This window comes from Chelonia mydas, chromosome 3 (assembly GCF_015237465.2).
Source record: "Chelonia mydas isolate rCheMyd1 chromosome 3, rCheMyd1.pri.v2, whole genome shotgun sequence".
Taxonomy (NCBI): Eukaryota; Metazoa; Chordata; order Testudines; family Cheloniidae; genus Chelonia; species Chelonia mydas.
Window position 1 is genome coordinate 152,800,697 of NC_057851.1, and position 12,201 is coordinate 152,812,897.

At 44.4% G+C, this 12,201-nt stretch overlaps 1 long non-coding RNA gene across 1 annotated transcript in view; it reads left to right on the forward strand.

The window, feature by feature from the left end:
• LOC122465168 overlaps positions 1 to 11,935 on the forward strand; it is a 35,434-nt gene extending 23,499 nt beyond the window's left edge. Inside the window, exons 4-5 of the long non-coding RNA XR_006289792.1 lie at positions 10,262 to 10,389; positions 11,834 to 11,935. This is a non-coding gene — a long non-coding RNA (uncharacterized LOC122465168). The remainder of the gene's footprint in view (positions 1 to 10,261; positions 10,390 to 11,833) is intronic.
• Positions 11,936 to 12,201: the final 266 nt, after the last annotated feature.

The window sequence follows — 12,201 nt, forward strand, 5'->3', positions numbered from 1 at the left end:
ACTGTTGGGGAAACTGAAGTACACCAATTAAGCGATTTGCCCAGGATCACACAGCAAGTCTGTGGCAGAGGCAGGAATAGAAACTAGTCCACCTGAATGCTAGTCCAGTGGCTTAATGTAATCACAAGACTGTCCTTCCTCTCTGTAATCCATCTAAATACTATAGACGGACTGATTCAGCTCTACTTTTTTCCCCTACCAGTGAAGATTTCCTTCCAGAGTTGCAGTAAGAAATCTCCAGGTGGGGTCACCCTCCTAACATTATGAAACAGAGGTTGTAGATGGACCCAGCTGCCACCAGGTTATAATTTCATGATAACTACTGCCATATCTAAACCCTTTCTTCCCAGTCTATCTGGCTAAAACAAGCTGTTTTGGATAAACACTGTGAAAACCCAGTTCCAGGAGATGAAAGTCTCTGATGGAAACACACAGCTTATAAATGAATGTACTTTTGTGGCACCGAGGGCGCCTATAGAAATTCTAATAGCAAGTTTTTAACAGCCATTACAATACCAGTGTGCGAACAATTTAACTTCAATAATAACAAGGTGACTTCTCAAAAGAACAAATTGTCTCTGCAGCAAGCTATGCCTTACACAAATAACATATTTGCAGAAACCTCACAAACAATTACTTGTCAGAGGAGTAACCCCGTTAGCAAGTACATATGGAGCCCAATGACCCAAAAGCTGAGACATGCACAAATAGGTTTCCTGTTCTTTCTAATTCCTACCTCAATGACTTTTTCCTTTGAGGGAAAAAAATTGGTTCTGAGGAAACTGAGATTATTTGTGATTGGTTATTACACTGCAAAATGGATTTTCTCTAAGCATCTGGTCTAGTTCTCTTTCAAACTAACCATCTAATGGGGATTAGTAATGGGATTTGAATTCCTTCACCGCCAGGCTGCCAGCTAGGATGGCAGTCACTGAATGTTACCTTCTGATGGTGGTTGGGTGGCTTTTGTGAAAGGAGTTGGAGTCTCTCAGCCCAGCTGATGAGTGATGAGTCTATAACAAAATGATGTCCCTAATGTATAGGCATAGAAAGGTAAAGCCTACCGAGTCCTGTACTTCACAGGTGTCAGGTACCATACTGTAATGACGGGCACTCATGTACTTGGCTGATCCATTTTAGCCCAGTGATTTTCTTCTTAAAATGTATTAACTGTTAGTTGTGACTTTTACCCAGATATACAAAATGTGACGGGGGGAAATAAGGGGACAAAATGATAAAATTGTGCAGTCTGCAAATATGCACATTTCTGCTCTCCTTTTCTCTCCCAGTGATTATTGTGCAGCTGCATGAATTTTGATTGCAGTTATAATTTTAAATAACAGAAAGATATGGGTTGTAGTTGTGGGGTTACAGGTTGTTGGAAAACAAAGTTTAACTGAAGGCTATACCAGTTCAGAGCAGATTATAGTATATAGCTATACCTTGTAATAAGGCAGGTCTCACATTTTGGATCAAAATTTCTTTTTCCCTACACATAAGGCTGGTGTTTTCTTCCTGTTTACTTCTGTAAACTATTGACATCAGGAATATTGAATTAGCAAGAGCCAAGTAAATCACTGAAAGTGAATAATTTGTCTGATGTTTTGCCTCTTTTTTGTTCATGAATTGAACAACAATTACATTTGAGAAAAGTGGTGGGGAGGTTCTTGCGACTTATTCACTCATTATTTCTTAGAATGATTCTTGGTATAGAGATTGCTTGTAAGCAATTCTTAGCAAGTATTCAATATTTTAAATTCAGATGAGCTAGTTAGCTCTGACAGGATGCAGAGGTCACATAGCATTTTTGTTCCCTATCTAGATAAGCATAATACTAGGAATCAGGATTCTGGTGCAAGTTATTTCATTTACTGATTCAAAATTCATTTTACTGTAAATATTCTCTAATAATTTAAAATTTCTGTTTCCATGAAAACACCAGACAGGAAGCTTGTTTCCTAGAATATTTATGGTAAAAGAATGAGTCATGAATGCAACCAAATCTAATTTACATTTGTATTCAAGCATATATTTGGGTAATGTTTTAAGCAATTCTCCAAGCGCTCGAATTAAGGATTTACACAGGGTCTAATATTCATTGGCTGTATTCCTGGTCTGTACAGTGCCTAGCATGGTATTGGTGCTCAATAAACGATGAATTGCCTGGGATTGGTACTGGATATATAATTAAAATAGTATGACTGCAACTCTATCAGCCACTGCAGATGGTGTCAGCAACAATTTTATGTGTTTAAATAAGTGGGGAAACGGCTTTCAGACTCTAAAGCAAGAAGGAGCAAACTCATTTTGCTACCCCCACCACTGTAATGGTCCAACCAATTCTTCAGACCCAAATATCCCTAAAACTTTGCTGAAGTTTGGATTTTGAGTTGCATCTAGCTCTGTCTCCAAACTTGAGCCTCTGTCTAGTTTAAACACACCAGTGTAAATCCATTGAGTTGCTCTGGCATAAAGGAGAACAGAATCTGGCCCCATGGCATTACAATGTATAGAAATGAACTGTGATCTTTCACTTACTATAATAGCAATCAAATGATTTCACAGCTTCATATTTGCCATTGTTTTACACTGCGAGTGTTAGATACAAAGGGTAGGTAAGGGTTTATTTAGGGCACTAGTGTAGCATTTGGAAGACCTAGGTTCAAGTCCTTGCTCCGGTGTGGACTTCCTGTGTGACCTTGAGCAAGTCACTTAACTTCTCTGTGCCTCAGTTCCTCATCTGTAACATGGGGATAATAGCTCTGCCCTACCTCATAGGGCGATTGAGGATAAATACATTAAAAACTCTGAGGTGCTCAGACATTGTTATAATGGGTGCAATATAAGTACCTTAGGCCTTGTCTTCATCTTCACTACAGTGTTAACTCAAAGTATAACTCACATTTTGCCTCAACATGACTCCCATCCACACACAAAAATCTCTAGTTTGAGTTATATGGTGCTGCAAGCTCGAGCTGGCTGGCCTATCGAGGAGGTAGGGGGGAGTTGAAGTGCAAGTGTTGCAAATAATGCAGTGGGGATTCTGACGTTTTCTCAGGCCGGTGAGTCACTTTGTTACTCACCCTGCCTCCAGCAAGAATAAGACTTGCTGATGCTTAACTGGGTGGTCATCTCCCTGACGCCGTCAGTCTGTTTACTACCCAGACAACCTCCTAAGGGCTCTGCCAACCCTTACTTTGCCTTGCAGGTTAACAGTCAGTGCACCCCAATCCCACAGTCCTGTTGAAGTGTTCCCCTGAAGTGTCCAGTTACTGGACAGTCACAAAAATTACCAAGTTCACAAATCCCAAGGAGATGATGTACACACAAGTTTGTTTGATTCAACTGAGGGCAGCGCCTATGTAAAAACACAGCACTGAGATATATTTATAGTGAAAACAATCAGAAGTTTATTATCAAAGATTAAGATTTAAAAACTAGTGAGTAAGGATAATTACAAACAAAATGGTTACATATAAATCAAAATATTAAAACACAAACCTGGGTCTACACGAACCAGCAGCTATCTTTCCTATACAATAAAAACAACAAGGAGCCCCTGTGGCACCTTAGATGCCAACACATTTATTTGGGCATAAGCTTTCGTGGGCTATAACCCACTTCAGATGCATGGAGTGGAAAATACTGTAAGCAGGTATAAATATACAACACACAAAAAGATGGGAGTTGTCTTAAGTGGGAGGTTGGGGCTAATGAGGCGAATTCAGTTAGGGTGGATGTGGCCCATTCCCAACAATTGACAAGAAGGTGTGAGTATCAACAGAGGGAAAATTATTTTTTGTAGTGACCCAGCCACTCCCAGTCTTTATTCAGGCCTAATTTGATGGTGTCAAGTTTGCAAATTAATTCCAGTTCTGCAGTTTCTCATTGAAGTCTGTTTTTGAGGGGTTTTTTTGTTGAAGAATGACCACTTTTAAGTCTGTTATTGAGTGCCCAGGGAGATTAAAGTGTTCTCCTACTGTTTTTTTAAATGTTACAATTCTTGATGTCTGATTTGTTTCCATTTATTCTTTTGTGTAGAGACTGTCCAGTTTGGCTAATGTACATGGCAGAAGGGCATTGCTGATGCATGATGGCATATATTACATTGGTAGATGTGCAGGTGAATGAGCCCCTGATGGTGTGGATGATGTGGTTAGGTCCTATGATGGTGTTCCTTGAATAGATATGAATAGATACCACACTGTCCCCACAGCTGGTACCCCTGTTGGTGGTCTCTGCCAAAAGCAGAACAGCCTCAGAAGAGGTCAAAACACTGAACTAAATACTCTGATGGCAACCGGAGCTTTGTCTACACTAAGGCTCCCATCATTTTTGCCACCTGGCGACCCACAATTGTGGAGATTTTGTTTGTTTTGTTTTTGCAAAAATATCCCTTGTGTGGACAAGGCTAAGGAGACTGGCCTATTCTCTCCCCACTAGAAGGGAGTGCAGACTGTATGCAGTGCAGCTCAGGATTTCCCAGAGTGCCTTGCCAATGTGCCTTAATCCTGATCTGGTGGACAGTTTTTAATTTAACAGCAGCCTCTGCACGGCCCATTCAATCCTTGGCCTTTCTTCAACAAAAAGGGTGCCGACTGCAATAATGGTTGTGAGCTATGGATACCTGGCCACTGGAATCCAGACTGAGATCATGCTCCCTTTTCACATCAGCCTGTAGGTGTCAACCTTCCAATCTGAGCCAGATTCAGACATACCCTATGAAATCTTTCACCTCTATGTCTACACGACCACTTCTGTCAGTATAACTTGTCACCGCTTGTTGGGGGTGGATTAATTAAGTCGACCGGAGAGCCCCCTCCAACTGGAATAGAGTGGCTACACCAGAGAGCTTATAGTGGTGCAACTACATTGGTAGTGTAGCCATAGTCCATTCCTGGTTCCCTGAGAGCTGGCTAGTGCCCCGAGTATTATAATTTATCCTCAGCATTTAGGAGTGCTTTATGAAGAAAAATATATTTTTGGCACATTATTCTATCAGCCTAACCATAGGATACAACAGCACTTGTGGTCTGGACATAACTAATGTCTAGTTAAATCTTAGATATGCCTTGGTTACAGCTTTATCCAGCTCATATTAAAATAAAGGCCACTTTTCCTTTCATGCTTTCCTCAAATTAATGAATAAATAAATCTTCCATTTGCCTATTTGCTAGAAACTTTCACTTAAGCAGCTCGTTTAGGAGCATTCAGTTTTATTCTCAGTTAGCACTGGCCAAGAATAAATCAAACCGCATTATGCAGCTCGAGATTGTGCCTTTCATCCAGGCTTTTCCCAGCATACCCTTCCATTTACTAAAAGCACATAATCGCTTGAATAAATCAGAGTTTCACCTTGCTGGTGAGACACACACCCTCTACCAGCAGCAGCAAGCTCCTGCAGAGGCCTTTCGGCAAAAAGCCACATACAAATCCTACCTGGGGATTTTCTTGGCAGCCTCTCCAGGCTCAGTCCTGCAGGAGGCCTTGTTACTCATGATCCAGTAGAGGGAATGTTAGTTGTGGGGAGCTGACACTCCAGACTGAAGGTGCTGCCAAGAATGTGGTGCTCGGCATGTGCCATGCTGCACTGTGTAGCTGGCAGAGAGGGATGCTGTTTCACGGGGAGCATTTCTGTGTCTGGGACAGCCTGTGCTGTCCTTGTCCCCGAAGGGCAGCATTTCTGCACTCTCAAGTAAAGCAGCCTGGAAGGTGTCGGGGAGTTACTTGTGTCAGGCAGCAAGGGAACAGAATACTTGGGGGGCAGCAGGAATATCTTGCAGTGATGGGCATGGTGGCCATTTTCACGTCCAGGATTACAACCCATTGTACCCTGACCACACCCTACCTCTTCCCACCCAGCACCTTCCCACCTCATTCCCTCTGCTGCCCAGTCTCAGCTCAGGGTGGGCTGAGAGGCTGGCTCGTACCCCTCAGCGCTGCACACAGCTCTGCACCGCGCAGCAGCGTCTCTGCAGGGAAATGGTGCGCGCGTGGCTTTGTCTCTCCCAACCTCTTTCCTCACCCCAGTTGTGCTCAGCAGCAGCTAGGTGTTCAGCAATTTCTTCTACCCAGGGCCGGCTCCAGGCGCCAGTGAACCAAGCAGGTGCCTGGGGCGGCAAATGTAAAGGGGCAGCAGGAGGTCGGGCTCTGGGGTGGCAATTCGCCCCCCACGGCGGCGGGAATTCTTTGGTCGCTGGCGGCAATTCGGTGGCCGCACCATTACTCCGCCTCCGTGTTCAGTGGCAAGGTTTTTTGTTTTGTCTTTTTTGCCACTGGGGGCGGCAAAAATGCTGGAGCCGGCACTGCTTCTCCCTCCGGCCAGGGGCAGTGCTGAGAAGCTGCATGTAGAGAGAGCTGAAAACAGGGCCAGTCATCAACACAGAAATGTGTGAAGATTCTGAGGAAAGGGGATCCCTCTTGCCACGTGCTGGGCACAGCGTTCCGGCCAGCCCGTCAGTGTGAAGTGCCCACTCCCTTCAGCTTGCTGTGACTTGACTGAGTGTAACAAATCTCTGGGCTCAGCAGCCTTCCTGCCAGCCACACCCCTGCAGGATCAAGGCCTCACATAGGAGTTGCACCCTCACTCCTGTGGTATCCTAGCAGAGACTGTGGAGATGTTTTCCTACTTGTGGTGCACTGAAGCAGGGATCACCTGTTTAAACTGTTTAGGATAGCCTAGGCTATCAAAGAGTCTATTTCCTCTAATTGCAGTGTGTTGGGGTGGGGAATAAGGTGTGGGTGACTCCGGTCCTTCCAGTATTTCTATCCGAGAAAGCCTGACCAAACCATCTAGATGTATGCGAGCACTCCCAGATTTGGGGGGGGGGGGGGGTTGGATCTGAATTCAGATCTGGAGTCAGACTTGACCCTTAGTAAATCATGACAGAACATCCAGTTGCATAGGTGCTGGAAGCAGGGGTGGTGGGGGTGCTGCCCCACCCCCTGCCTTGAAGTGGTTTCCATTATATACAGCGTTTACAGTTTGGTTCAATGGCTCTCAGCACCCCCGCTATACAAATTGTTCCAGCCCCCCTGTCCAATTCTGCCGCCTTTGTACTGATTATGTTCCTGGCAGCCCTGTGGTCGGGGTTTCTACCAATTATCTGGTGTCTGATCCCAGTGCTTTAGTGCTGCTTCCATGTGGTTTCTCTTTTCCCTCCTCCATGTATGTGGTGCACTATACACTCAGACTGTGGCTGGGGAGCCACAAGTGGCTTTTTAATGTGTCTCCTGCGGCTCTTTGCAGCACATGATATTAAAACAGTGTGTGATTTAATTATTAACCAATCAGGATGCTTTTAGTATTTTATTAACCAATTGTAACTGATATAATAATACTTGGTCAGTCATTTTGCTGTGAGAAAAATATAAACTAAATATTTCCCCATCATAGTTTAAATTTAAATATATAGTGCTATACTAAATGAAACAATGTGTTCACACTACTGTGGCTCTTATAGGTGATGTCAATCACTAATTTGGCTCCTGAACCACTGAGGTCTGAGTATCACTGCTCTAATATCTGTTTAGCATGGCCTGTCATTCTCACTGGTAGTAATGCCTGGTACCATCCCATGCTTTCTCTCTCTTGGACCCCAGCACTCTGCAAACAGTGACACCACAGCTCTGACTGCAGGTTCAAGATCTATGATCTTCAAGCACAAAAAGCTGGATCCTCTTCTTCCTACTGTATTTACTTATGTACATCTACAAGGAGCTGTCTCATGTGTCACAGCCCAAAACAGCTACACAAGATAATGATTTTCACATAAACAAGTGCATCTTTCCTGAAGAGCTTTGCCAAAAAAAAAAAATCGTGTTTCTAGAAATTATAAAGCAGCGGAAAACCCACAGATATTAGAGATTAGCTCATAGGAAAGAAACTTTTGCCCAGATTTCTAAAGATATTTCGATGTTGCTGCACCTAGTGTCACAAGCCCTAACTGGTTGAAAATGAGATTTAGGCTCTTAAAAAGGGATTTAGGCACTTAAGAGTCTAAATCCCATTGACGGTCCTCTTGTTTTAAAATCTCAGGACTGGCTTGCCCCAGAGTTTATCAGGAGCAGCTCAGTAGGATTGAATAGTTCCAATAGTAAAGGGAAAAGAAGACTCAAGCACTCACCTCCTCTGTGGCCCTGTCTCCTCTACCCAAGATAGATTGGAGGAAAGGAGACTAGAAGAGGAGTCAGTTTGTTAGGGTGAGACTGCTCCTTTCTGACTCTCACCATGGCCAGTGGAAGTTTCATGTGTAGAATAACAGCAGAACACACAATAGCAAGGCAGGTAAGAGAAGAGAATTTTGTCCTCAGCCCTAGGACACTGAATACCTTGCGCCAAGTACCCTCTACTGCAGCTTTTCTCCCCAACATAAAATCCACATTCCTCTCCACTGCCAGTCCCTTCTGAGCACCTAGAGGCTACTCATACCTCCACAGCCCCTTAGCCTAGCTCATCCTGTAAGCACCAGAGGACTTCTCTATTTTTGGACCATGTTTAAATAATCGGGTTTGAAGAGCCAGTTTGAAGAGCACATCCCATGGGCTGCTACAAGCCCACCCTTGACAACATACAGATATTCATGGAATGTTCATTCAACACCAAGGGAAAATTTAACCAACTTTTGGGTGCAACATTAAATTAGTGTTAAACCTCAATAACTTCATTAAAACTAGAGCTGGATCTGAACCACACTAGAAAGGAAACCATGCTTGCCTGTAAAGGGGCATGACCAATGCAGATAGGACATGCTGAATCATGCATTCTGGTGGCTTGTGAACCCCAGTGGAACTTACAACTGCCCTTCCTCACTGTGAAAGATAAGGGAGAGCTGCAGTGGAAATACCACCTGTCTTCCCCCAAGGACAGTTTCCTCCCTGGGGTATAGCAGCCCTCACTAGTGCAGGGAGGTGCAAACTATACTCTGTACCAGTGAGGTGAGTCTGTCCTCTGGTTTTAACCTGGGAGATGCAAAGTATAGAAGGGCTGTGACTAAAATCCCTGTGTAGTTGTGAATGCCCACAGTAATTCCCAAATACCTGGCCAACCTGCATGAGCACACTGAACTGGCAGGCTCGCTGGCATCTGGCAGTGGGCAGTCCTCAACCCATCTGTCTCCAACCAGACCTCATGCCAGGATGCCTCTCCTCTCCTTCTAGTACAGAATTGATTCATTTGGCCTCCCAAATGCAGCCGAGCACTATAATCCCTGATTTCATTCTAATAACAAAAGTGGCCTCCTCCTGACTTGGAACAAATCACCAAAGTCAGAAGCATTAACGTGAGTCAGTTCCCTGCTTGTCATAACTATGCCACCTGCGTAGCAAGCCGGCAACTGCGCTCACCCTTAGTTTTGACCTTGTTCTTGAAATGGTGATTAGTGCCAGCTTGTCTCTTTCAGAGGGGAATGAGATCCAGGGAAGAAAGATTCTTCCACCTTCTCTTTGCATTGTTTTTCTTAGCTACGTAGGTACAGTCTGGGGGGTGTATTGCTTGAAACCCGTTCCCTTCCCAAACAGCCATAGATTTAAGGCCAGAAGGGTCTATTATGATCATGTAGTCTGATCTCCTGCATAACACAGGCCATAGAGTCTCACCCAATAATTTCTGCATCGTGGCATTTTGGGTTGCCTTCTGTGACAGGTTTAGCAATTTTCCAATATCCAGGACAAACCTTATTGAATTAATTTTAAATATCTTACTAGTTCATTGTATAAAAAGGAAAATGTTCATGTGGGATTGTATGTAAGGTCTCAGGGAAGGTGGGCGACATGACAGATGTAAACCCTGGTAAGTGGTATGAGTATCAAAGGACTATTTGAAACAATTGGCCAGACAACAATGAACTTTTAAAGTTAAGTGGGTTTCCCAGGAAATCTCTAGAAGAGGCATATGCAAATGTTTCCCTTCCAGTTATGCAAGAGCTCAGCCTTTGGAAGCTTTGCCCTGAGGAGGGGACCTTTGTTCCATGAGGAAGCTTGTTCTGAGTCAAGGATGTTATGACCTTGTGACCACAGAAAAAACCCTGGGTGGGGTTTGAAGGACTGATCACCTTCCAGAGCCCTTGTTACAGTTTGGGGTGATCTCTAGTAAGCTTCATTGTTTTAATATGTCTTCGCTGTAACGCTTAAGAATAAATGTTCTTGCTTAGGAAAAGCGGGGTGGTACCTTACAGCTGTAGGCACTTAGGCTGTTTATAGTCTCTGGAGAGAAAGTAAAGCAGGCCTGCAGAGGCAGTCTGACTCGTTATGGAATTCACAGTTTATGCAGGGAACTGCGCAGCCTGCCAGGAGGGAGTGAGATGCGTATCTCGGCCCAAGAGAGATGACGGCTGGGAGCTGGAAGCCTGAGAGTGGATGCTGTTGGTGGACCATGGATGGGGAGCACAGGTACAATTGCTCTGAACCATGACATCCTCTATGGCATGTACTCCAATGCCCTCTCTATGGCAGAGGCTTTTAGACACAATATTTCACAATATAAATGTTTATTAATAATAATAATAACTCTCAAAGTAGCATTTCATATCAGGCACCCCCTTACCTACAGCTAGAATAACAGCCTCAATTTACAATCCCTTTCTCCTGGATTCCACCCTTATAGACCAGTACCGCTCAGCCAATCGAGCACCTGTTGGAACACACCCCCTGCTCTCTGAGGGCATCAAAATCCTTGGCCCTCTGGGAACAGGCTGGGCAAGGGACGAGGAAGGAGCAGCAGCTCCCTTCCTCTTGCTGCTGCCTTTGCCCCTGTTCCACCCCCTTCAACCCCACCCCCAGGCCCAGAGCAGCTCCTCCGCATCCTCTCCCCTCACAACAGTGGTCCTGGGCAGAAGTGATGCTTAAAGGGTCTGTGAAGCTGGCTTCACAGCCCCTTCTGGTGACCCCTCCCAACCCTGGGAGCTGAGCATTGCACCAGCAGGAAGAGGCTCCCACCCCAGCTAAGATCAGACTCTGACAGGATGGTGGGATACTGTAAGTTAAATGATCGTTTGTTTGGCCATTTGTGGGTTAGGGATCAAAAAAGGCTGAAAACTGCAAGTATAAACAGCCATCCTGTACATGCTGAGGGACAGTCCCAAACCAAACTCTTGGCTCCAGTTTGCCACTTCAGTCCCTGTGGGTGGGGAATTTAGATGCCAAATCCACATTTCACAGCATTTGCTCTCCGTATCGCTCTGAATCAGAACCCTTGCTTCTGACCCCATGAATTTTTTTCAAGGGGCCAACTTTGGATCTGAAATTCATTTTCTAGACCATTTCTGACAGATTTGCTTCCTTCTCATACAAGACTTTTGTTTTCCTTTCCTTCCCCTGCAGACGTGTGGATTTTTAGTATCTCTTCTCCCATCATCCCAGGCTTTTCTTCTGGCTTCTCTGCTCTATGTTGTGCTCAAACTGCTGTCTTTCCCTCACATTAGTTTTCACCCTGAGTCACAGTACTTTACCCTTGGCATGGGGAATGTCCAGTGAGGTGAAATGTGGGTGCAGAGGGGAGTCCCAGTCCCACAGCAGAGGCCTACCGCCCCATCTGAGATACCATGCTATCATATATCAATAGTAGCTTTACAAGGCAGAACATATAGTAAGTACCTTGTTGCACTGTGTTTAGTTATTAGCAATATTTGGATCATAATTTCATGGGGGAAGAAACTGATTAAAATGTACCAAACTGCATCATCTTTAGTGCTTTGCAAAATCCCTGAAGTCGGTGGGTGGGTGGGTGTGGGGGAGGGAATGATTCATGTAAAATGTCCCCTCTCTCCAGGAAATCTTTCTCCCCCACACCCATAATAGTGTTATTTGGTACTTGTATAACATTTTCATCTCTCAGTTTTGAAGGAGGAAGCATAACTAGAGATTAGACCAAGGGACTGGAGTCAAGAGGTCTGGGTTCTGCTCCCAGCTCTTCCACTGACAGATTGCGTGTCCACAGGCAAGTTACTTAACTTTTCTGTGCTACAGTTTTCTCCTCTGTAAAATGGTGATGCAAATGATTTTACCTAGTTCACTGAGCTGATGTGAAACTGAATTAATGTTTGTAGTAAGTGCTTTGAGATCCCCTGATGAAAAGGGATCAATTATTAATGAAGTATTCTCTTCAAAGGGTTTTACAAACATTCCCTAATTAACCCAGGCAAAACATCTGCAAGGGCATATGATTACCTCTGTTTAAGAGATGGAGCAATTGAAGTAGATTCA